This window comes from Petaurus breviceps, unplaced genomic scaffold, assembly GCF_028583685.1.
Source record: "Petaurus breviceps papuanus isolate PSGF00001 unplaced genomic scaffold, PetGlider_PUasm1.0 90556, whole genome shotgun sequence".
Taxonomy (NCBI): Eukaryota; Metazoa; Chordata; class Mammalia; order Diprotodontia; family Petauridae; genus Petaurus; species Petaurus breviceps.
The window spans coordinates 3,442,561-3,450,510 of record NW_027187273.1 but is presented as its reverse complement, the minus strand read 5'-3'; positions in this window follow the sequence as shown (position 1 = coordinate 3,450,510).

Genomic DNA, 7,950 nt, shown 5'->3' with positions numbered 1-7,950 from the left:
ACACACACACACACACACACACACACACACACACACACACACACACAAACTAGCCCTGTAACTTTGGGCAAATTATGTTACCCCAATTGCCCTCCAAAAGGAAAAAAAACTAAAAAAAAACCAAAAAACTAAACAAACCCCCAAACTTATTTTTCCCTTTCTCTATACATGTACTTTATTGATAGGGATAATTAGTGTATATGACTTTGAATCCATAGTTTTGGAAAAGCATATGGGGACTCGGGGTTTTTTCATAAAGTATGGAGGAATTGGAACTGTTCAAGAGAACACAAATAAATTCTAATAGAACATCTTTTGCATTCAATCTTAATGTATCTTGATGATATATATGATAAAGTTGCCAGCATCTCTGTGGCTAAAAGTATCTGGGTATCTCACTTAGTAATCATATATTGTAGTAAGACTTATTTCAGACATTTTAGTTTCTGTATATTTTTTTCTCCACTTAGTTCTACCTTGAGTGTTACACAAATTTTATGGCCATGTTGTGGGAATGAACCCTGGGTTCTGGAAGGTCACTACAGCAAAGTACAATCCCTGGCACTAATCAAGTTTGAAAGTTATCAGCAAGACCAGAAAAGAGAGTCTGTCATCAAGGGATAAACCATACAACAAACATTTATTAAATGCATATCATGTCTAGAGATTTTTAGAGATGAGGAAATACATAATTTAGACAAACTCTCTAACCTCTAAGAGCTTACAGCCTACCTAAGTTTGGAAAGGCCAGTCATCAGATGGTTGGACAATTGAGGATCATTTTTTTTCCAGTCACATGAACTTCCCAAAACTGCTGGGCCATTTATTGAACAACATTATATGTACAAAGACAAAAATAAAACTGTTCCTGCCCACAAGGAACTTACATTCTATTGGAATGAATGACAATGTGTTCCATGGCTATATTGGGCCATAGAGAGAGAGCAGAAAGGGGGACTTTTAACTCTTGGGATAATACTTTTGCTATATTTGTGGATTGGACCTATTTTATTTGTAGACTGTATCTTTAACCTAGATTTACCATGTATTTTGTAGGTGAGATTGTGCTAAGTACAGGCTAAGTGGCACAATGGATAGAACTCTGAGCTTGGCATCAGAAAGACCTGAGTTCAAATTTGTCCTCATGTGAACCTAGACAAGTCTTCTTGCCTTAGTTTCCTCACCTGTAAAATGAGAATAATAATAGCACCTCCCTACTAGGGTTGCTGTGAGGACCAAATGAGATGATGATTGTAAAGTGCTTTATAAACCTTAAAGTAATTTATAAATGCTAAGTTGTTGTTATTTTCTCTTAAGCTTTTGACAAGATCCCCACACCCACCTGGAATACCAGATTCCAGGGCTAAATCTGTAAGGTGTTTGATTATTTTAGTTCCAACATTCAGAAAATGTTGTTTACATCTGCTGGATTCCTACTTTTGTGTATATCAATATTTATTGCTAATTCAAGGTCAGAATTTAACCTCAGTTTTACTTGGTCAATATATGCTTCTTAGAGCAATAAATCCTGGTAATCTCCACTGTCCCAATCAATATCTGATTATTATCTATTTGTCATCTATGAGTGAACATTTCTAAATTACAGACTTTCAGAGACTTAGGGAACCAATTCCAATGGAGCTCTGTAAAAGGTAGATGACTTGGATATAAAACCTTCTGAATATGTACTTTTAACCTGACAGTGGAAACCATATCTTAACTTCTTTGGAATATACCTGTTAGTCAGTCAATAGCTTTTATTATGTGCTTCTTATTCATATAGTTCTCAGACATTTATTCACTGGTCCAAAATATCTTAGAATCTCAGACTGTTAGTTGGAAGAGATCTTGGAGGTCAACTAGTCCAATTTCCCTTCAGATTTGATGATTCTAAAAGTCTCTTCCATCACTAACAATCTATAATTTTGTCATTTATCATGACTAGTGGGAAGCCTGCCCATGTCCTCATGAAGATAAATTGTATGAAATGCCACTATTTGGCTTCAATTAAGCTAGTAGTACGTAGGAGCACATGATGGTATTAGATATGACATATCTCTTTAGCTATGTCTTTGTCCTACACATGCTAAGTAATTATATAGACCCAGGCTTCACCCTTGAGATGTTCCACAACCTCTTGGGAATGGAAGCTACATACTTTTTCATTTTGGTATATCTTTATTTAACTGTTCCACAAAGTTATCTAAGGTTATCAAAGGATCTAACTGCAGATACTATTACCAAAGTTGGGCAAGTTTGCACTCTCTTTCATAATACTCTCTTAAGTAGCAATGTTATGGTTTGCAAAAAGCTACTCACCAGTTCACTCATGCAGTCTAAGCACTCTCCTTCTCTTGGATCTCTAGCTTCTCATACTTGCCAGTTTTGATGTGTAGACAGAGTGATGTGTAGATGTAATTTGAGCTTAACATTCATACTTTCCTCAGGTTATTTTCAACTACAGTATGTACTAGCAGGTGTACTAACTCAGTTTTAGTATATGAAACTTTTTGCCTCAAGACCAATAAATGACTCGAGTTTCTTGATAACATAGATAATCTCTGCTCCCCTGGCAAGCACTTTAGGTATTGAGAGTGCATGCTCTGTTCTGCCCATTTTTGCTTTCCTTAACTCTATTGTCCTTAACTTTATTCATACAGGGACTAGGATTTGTAGTCACGCTTCTTGAATGTGTCCCTTCATTTCTTATACGTAGTCTTATTGTCTTTTGTGCTCTTTTTAAAGGAATTTCAAAGAAGGCATTTCTATCCATGCTTTTCTGAATCATAATTTGAAGATGTGGAATCTGAACCCCAGTCTTTGTTATCGTCTGAATCCTTAGAATCTTCATCTTTTTGAGGAACTTGCAACTTTTCCTAGATGATTCATTAGATTCAGATTTATTTTGGTGCTGAGACCATCCTTATCGAAGGCCTTCTGAGCCCTCATTTTTCTCATCATCCCCATGTGCAGATTGCTCAGGATTCTGTCTATAGTGGGTGATCTGGGCATTCAAATCATAGTTGTATTTACAAGTTATTTTATGTCAGATACTCAGGGTATGTGAATTATTCTTATTCTCTGCTTTGTCTCACCAGAGCTCCCTATCGTTCTCTAGGGCATTCAATCTCCAAATGTGGAACTAAGTTTCACAGGAATGCAAACTCTTTGACATATTGTAATGCGATTGTAAATTTTAAAGATCTTCCCTGCCCCTAGGCTAAAGTGCACCAGAAGCCTGGGGAGGGAGGCTTGTTTTTCAGTAGATACTTTTTGATTGGCCAGTGGGTCAATAAGGTTGTTACATTCTCTGAGCCAGGAGAAGGCTATATATGCCCTGATGTGTAGCTTTGTTTTGGGACTCACTTTGAGAAGTGTTCTGTGATTTGATCTGAATTCTGGGAAGCCGTTGTTGAGAGTCCCCCGGCTTTGAAAAACCCAGAATGTGGAAACCCAGATGTTGACTGGGTATGGATGTAATGGTTGGACAGTTTGGAAAGCTGTCTACTTGATGTTTCTGTCTTGATAATTATGCCTGTATACTTTGAGGTTCAGGGTGCTGACCTTTTCTCCTGAACAAGGTAAACGATATATGTCTGACTGATTAAAGTAAGCTTGTTAACCCATTTTGAGTGGCTTTCCTTTAACAAAGCAGATCCAAGAACCTGTGGTAGCTGCAAACCCTGAGGACGCTTGGGGTGCTTGCTGCTACACATATTTAGTGACATCCCAAATCTTTTTGACATTCTGGATGCTCTTGATGAGGTTATTCAGTTCCATAAAACTTTTATCCTTGCCACTTTGAACAACCTCCTTAGTGTCCTCATTTTTCCTCCATAGCAATGACTGAGAGAATTGTCCTATGAAAATGGGCTTTGATAGCATCCTATCTCTCGACATGGGTGACTCCAATTTACTATCTGAACTAATGGTGAACTAATCTATATACGTAAGGAAAGTAGCTGTAGACACTAATGAATATTAGCAGGAAGAGCATGGTGCCGGATAAAGTTTATACCTTTCTTATTTTTTTAATTAGAACCATTTAGCACTGTCCATTTGGAATGGGTGATACCTAATCCATGAATATGTTAATGCAATTTTCACTTGGAATACTACTAAGGCCTTGATGCTTCTTCAAACTCCTCATAGAATAGTTTTAAGTAGCTTCTAGTAAGTAATGGTAGCAAAAGTAATCTAGCCTTGTTCAGAATTCTAAGGCACTGACTGAAATCTGTGTCAGTTTGAAATACTTCTTCTGAATATGCACCAATTTCATTTGGTTCTCTATATCTTGGACTACCTATGCTATGTTTGTGTTCTACATATCAATGTGGGCTATTAGGAATTATTAAGTATATCAGGGATATGTATATGGCTCCTCCAAAAAAGTAAGATCTCAGTCTTAGCTTTTGAGGCACACAAAGATGACTAAACATGTTTTTTGCCCATATGCATCTTAATATCTTGTAGAGAAGATAAGATGTATACAAAATATAGATTTGAATATAAATATGTAATAAGAGAAATTTATGATTCTGCACAAATTTCAGGGGGGGCAATAGTCACTTTTGGATTGTACATCATAGAAATCAGGTGGATTTATTTGTTTTGCTTTATTTTTACCTCCATATGAATCATCAGTATCATTTTGACTGCTTGGTAAAAAAATAGTAAAATAGATGAGAGCTGTTTCTTGACTTTTCTTCACCCTATCTTCTTTTTCTGCCATCTAATCCCCCTGTTACCCCTTTGGATTATATTGCTTGATTCTTTTAAGAGTTCAACATCATTCAAGCAAGAATAATCAATCAATGAGAGCTTAGGTACAACTTACTTTGTGTTAGCTCAATTATATATTTTGCAGCTCATTATGTGTTATGCTCACTAGAAGATTTGAAAAGCTTGAGAAGAACATAATATCATGAGGAAAGGGGAAAAAATGATTACAGCGAACATCACCAGATCACACTGGATGTGAGAAGACCAAGTGGCCAAAGCAGAATGTACAGTATAGGTGAGTAATGGTAGGTACATTTGGATCAGGTGATTTGAGAGGGTAGAGAGAAAAATACTAATTGTTAGATTAGATCAAATGGGGCAAAAATAAAATTCTGACATTTGGTTCTCTGTTCTAGGCCGAGATGCAGTGAGGCAACCTGAGTTAACTTCTCCATGGTGGATTGGGTCCTTTAAGCAAGTATATAAATATTTCCTATGCATTGTGTTTGAGGGTCTTCTTATATCCAAGAGAATTTCATTTTTTATTTTAGTTTTGCAGAAGGAAGGACATTGATAATACTTGCATAAGAGTAGACTGAGGGCAATTGTACTGATTTGTGCATGAATGATGGACAAATGATGTTAGCTATCAGACATCAGCTGATCCATTGCACTACATAAGAACTTCTCATTTAGAAACTGGGAAGTCTGGGTTTTTTTAAAGGGGAAGTAGTTTGAAAAAGAAAACTGTGAACATGATGCTGAGCTTCTTGGAGGAAGAAATTGAGTGACCAGGAAATCATAGATGATAGCAACAAAGATACAGACAGGATGAAATCAATTTTAAAGGAGTAGATGTGATAGTTAGCAGAGGGAAAGTTCAAAAGTATCAATGATGATCAAGGAGTATGTCACCTTCTTTTGCTTCTGTCACACTATATGAGAGAAGGAACACCGAGTCTTGGAGAAGGTAGCAGTTACCAAAGCATCTTTAGGAGCAAGTTTGGCTTTATAAAGAACCAGAAAAATAAAAGATTGTGAGAAGTAAAAATCTACAGTGAAAAGAGTTTTTTAATCATAGAAGAAGGTTTCATTGAGCATAGTGGAAAGAGGGGGAAGAAGAAGAAATGACTGGGGAGGTATACAGATGATTTGGATAGAGATGAGCATTTGGGGAGAGGTAGCAAAATAAATGTATCCTTCTGGGAAAGAAAATTTCTGGTTCTAAGTCATAGGGTTCTAAATCATAGAGGAGCAGGAGGCAGTAGTTTGTTAGCCATAATGCATGAAACTACCAAAATATAGAGAAGAGAAATCAATGAAAAGGTTCTAATTAGAAATGTTCAAGGACCTCTGCAGAGACTGATTCTGAGATGAATCAGTGGAGGAGGATAGGGGATGCTTTCACAGGCAAAATATCAACATTTATAAAAATTATTGACAAACATTGAATGCTGACTCTATGAAGTACTGTCCATGGTGCTAGGAAGACCATGAGAGACCTGTGAAAATCAGCCTATGATCTTAAAGTATTTACTCTAGAGGAAGAAGTAGCATTAAGTGCACAGGATTTGGCCACTGATCTGTCTAATGATCCTGGGATGATCCCAGGTGTTGCAGGTACTTCAAGTTTAAATAGGATAATCTGTCTCATTGGGAGTATTGCCCTGGGAGAAGGAAGAATTTGTGATGGCCACAAGACCATGGAGATGGTATGATCCTTTATCTCATGTTATTTAATTAATTCTGTCACAGACCGAAAACTTGCACTTAAAGGTCATTTATTCCAACCTTCCAGTTTTACACATAAAAAAATCCAAAAAATGACTTGGGTTTAAAGAGATGAAATGATTTGACCCAAAGGCACACAGTAAAGAGCAGAGGCAAAGCTTAAACCAGGTTATCTGGATCCAAATGCAAATATATTTCCATGGTACCATACTGCCTCCTTAGAGGCTGAGGCTGATCCACAAGATGGGACTTGGGAAACCTAGTCCCATCAATCAAGAGGTTGTTCTAATCAGAGAATTTGATGAACCAGATTTCTCAGTACTATTCAAACTGACTGTGTACATGTAAGCATGACTGTTTCTTGTGTTAATTTCTGGAATCTTCCCCCCTTTCTCTATCTTTCCCTCCTTGCCTGATTCATTTTCTTTTCCTTACTTGGTTCAGCACTGAGCACTACTGCTAATATTGAAGTCCAACATTAAAAAAAAAACTCAAACATATTTGTAATTCTTCCCTTTCTTGTCACTTCTACAAAATCCTTGGGGATAAAATGGATGACATGGACCCTGAGAACTCACTCTGAGCTCTGACTAATAACCCCTTACTGAGGAGAAGGAAACCAGGCAGGTCTTTCTTCTCTTCTGAGTCTGTAAATTGCAGTCTGGCAGTCCCAAATGACAGTCGACTTGCAACATGTGAAATGTTAGAAATCTAAGGCTACTGGGGGTTTTGATGTGTCAAATGTGTAAAGGAGGTGACAAAAATCATTCAGAACAGCTGCATTTGTGTGTAAACTGCATGGACACTGAATATTTCAGTAGCAGCTTCTTCTCATATGCTCAGCCAAAACTACAGTTAGTATAACCAATTTTAGATGACTTCCAAAAGATTGACTATATCATGTATAAGAAAACCCCTGACATGTCTTCAATGTTTTTTTCTTCGTATGCATCTTAACAAATGTGTGACCATTCTAGAGGTTCCTAGTTGCTAATTTTTACCCAACTCAAAATTTTTCAGGGATTCTTCTTAATTAAAAATCAAAGAAGAAAAGGGATTGGTTTCCTTTTATAAGCAATTTCATTCTTTTTAACTGGATGGTGAAAAAAAATGCCCCAATCCTTTTTAGGTGTGCTTTCTTTCTCCTACATTATCCTAGAGTATTAGAAGAAGATACAGTACATATATTTTGGAGAGTGACAGAACAGTGGAGAATTAGCAAAGTAGGGAATTTGTTGTCATTATCGTTCAGTTATTTCATGTCTGACTCCTTGTGACCCCATTTGGGGTTTTCTTGGCAAAGACACTTGAGTGGTTTATCATCTCTTTCTATAGCTCATTTTATAGATAAGGAAACTGAGGGATTAAGTGATTTGCCAAGGGTCGTACAGCTAGTAAATATCTCAGGCTGGTTTTGAACTCAGGTCTTCTTGACCCCAGACTGAGTGCTTGTAAGGGTTATGGGATTTAAAGATCTCCCATGCCCCATGGACGTGC